Below are 3,076 nucleotides of genomic sequence, written 5' to 3'. Positions count from 1 at the left end.
AATCAGCAGTTACCTGAAGCTCCGCTTGGGCTGGTTATACTACACAGTCCCCAGTAATTCAGAGTGTATCTGATCCCAGCAGAACTTGAAGTCACCGCCTGATGGGCATTGACTTCAAGGCCCACTTTGTATACAAAGTGACTTCAGTTGGGAGCCCTGATTGGCAGCTCTCAAGTGGAGCCAATCACAGCAGAGCCTGCATTTGGTGCTAAATTTAAAATGCATCAAATCCAAACCTCACCTGCTAAGGAACTATTGTGAGTGCATTTTAAAATGCATTTAATATGTCAGTTTTCATTTCTTTCTGTTTTTTTGTTTACCTACCTTAAGTTCAATTCTCCACATTAACATGTTGGTTGCAATATATATTTTTTAAATCATTATGAAAATTCACCAGCATTTTAGTGCAAATTTCTCCCAACATTTTTGTATGCCCATATGCCTCATATACAATTTTTTGCATGCTGTTTTCCCTCATATAATGCATTTTTGTATGTTATTTTCAGCAAAATATACATTTATACACACATTTTACCCTAGCACATGCTGGTTGGAGAACTGGATTACTAAATCCAGAAAAGTGTGGATTTTGAAAGATTTCTGTGTTCCGGTTTGCATCTTGTTTTGGAAAGTGCGAATTGGATAAGTTCACCTTTAAAATGTGACATAAATCAAAATTCTCCCTCATCCCTAATTCATTGCTGTTGTGCATTTACCTGGTGCATACTTGACATCATATATGATGCCAGGCGTGCGGTAGGGTGGACATGTTGTGGGGAAAATGGCCTCACTGGCCAAACTGGGAATGCTGCGGAGCCCAATCAGGACCGGAGGTTCCCCACTGCTGTTTTAGTTAAATTTCCTGTGATCAGGGAACACCAAAAGTTCAGTTAAGAAATTAATATGAAGAGTTACCCAAATCTTAAAGAAAAGGTTACGAGTGTGACACCCGCAAAAAATCTCAGTAAATATCCCCTCAAAAATCCACAATATACAAGAGACTGGTTGCTTTTCCCAATCAGTCCTTGTCTGCACTGACTCGGCCTCTACTATACTGGATACCCACCCACTTACAAATGCCCATATTTCATGAGGTGCCAGGATTGGATGCTCAGTCTTCCATCTGTTATGAACAGAGGAGTGGTGCAAAGAGCTTATCTCTGTGAAGAATAGCAGCAGTGGCTGAGGTAGGTGTCTTCCCCTGTACCATTGATGTATGTGTGTGTGTGTGTGTGTGTGTGTGCACCATTTTGCAGTCCTGTCCCCCACTTTCCCTTTTAGCTTTGGCAGCCATTTTGCCAAGCCAGCTCTGGATGGTTGGGGACTCGTGAAAGCAGCATGAAAGGCAGCCTAGGGGAAAGAATGGCAACATTGCTTTACCTCAGTACTCCAATGGTCTGAACCTTTTGTATCCCATGAGAACCAGAAGAAACTATCTCCAAATGGATAGCTCAGTTGGTTAGAGCATGGTGCTGATAATGTGAAGGTTGCAGGTTCAATACCTGTACGGGACAGCAGCATATTCCTCCATTGCAGGGAGTTGGACTAGATGATCCTCAGGGTCCCTTCCAGTTCTACAATTCTATGATTCTATTTTTCATTCACTCTCAGAGCCACTGGATCCCAATTCGCACAACAAATATAAGGATCCTTTTCCTTTGCAAAGGGCTGGCTATGATCAGAGTCATTGTTTATAAGCAGGAAGAGGGGAGTGCACTAGATACATACACAAAGAATGTTAATAGCCAATGGTTTAACCTAAGATTTTGACTGGATGGCAGGGAGATAATCAGCATTGGCTCTAAAACAATTATGTTGTTAAGTTTGATATATTATAGCCTTGTCCTTTCTAATGCATAGTATTTATTTGTAAAGTTTATCTTGGGATAATAAGGCATAATGTGTCATCTGAGGGAGGAATTTGTCTGCCACGTTATGAGATTTCAAGCCGTGTGGTTATTGATTGCATTTAGGGTAGCAGGGCTGAGATGAGTAAGTCTTGGCAGAATTATGTCCTTTAAGAAAGCTCGATATGATGCTTTCATAATGTGTACCAAAGTTCTAATGAATTTTAGTATTTGAAAATAGGAATGAAGCATTTTTAGTCCAGTTATGCTTACAAAAGCAATGGAGAAAGAATGGAAATAGCTGCTCATGGTTCTTAGGGAATAAGGGAGCTTCAGGCCACAATACTTTCTCCTTGCTCTATCATTTACCATATATACTTGAGTATAAGCCGACTTTTTCAGCACATTTTTTTATGCTGAAAAAGCCCCCCTTGGCTTATCTGAAAGGAGCCCTTTCTCGCCGCTGGTCCCGCCACCACCCCCCGCCTCTTGCAAGGGCAGGCACAGGAACCACGGTTGGGAGACGTGCTGCACTGTGCCTCTCCCAATCGTGGCTCCTATGCTTGCTCTTGTGAGCGGCAGAGGCAGGCGGCAGAGGAGGAAAAAGCAGCCCAAAAGCAACGCTTTCAGACGGCTTGTTCTTCCTCCGCCGCTGCCGCCACCACCAGGTTTGCGGTGTGGTGAACCGGCTTAAACTCAAGTCAATAAGTTTTCCCAGTTTTTTGTGCTAAAATTAGGTGCCTTGGCTTATATTTGGGTTGGCTTATACTTGAGTATATACGGTAATTGCAAAGATATATTTTTTTTAACTCCAAATCTTAAAGAAATGGATCATGAACATCTACCACAATTTCTGTTTCTGTATGGTTTAATAATTTACATTGTCCCTGTTTTAGCACAGTGTTTAAACAGTGCAAGGGTAAGACTAAATTAAAAATTATTAATTCAAGAGTTTCTGCCTTTGAAATTAATCACATAATTTACTAACATATTGTAGAATGTTCCTAATTAAAGGTATATCCACTCCCCCCTCCCAGAGTTCTTAAGCATATCCTGTCCCTTATGCAGATTCATCTAAATTGTTCATGCCATTTTCCAGATACAGTGAAAGTGAATTTTGACTATTGATCTGGCTTTTGATATTTCATGGGCAACTTTGCAACCTTGCTGAAACCCTGTGATGGATAAAATACTGTTTCCCAGCAACTGTCCAGATGTACCCTGGGATC

Source organism: Podarcis pityusensis (assembly GCF_964106645.2).
Source record: "Podarcis pityusensis genome assembly, chromosome: 6".
NCBI lineage: Eukaryota > Metazoa > Chordata > Lepidosauria > Squamata > Lacertidae > Podarcis > Podarcis pityusensis.
This window is presented reverse-complemented; position numbering follows the sequence as displayed.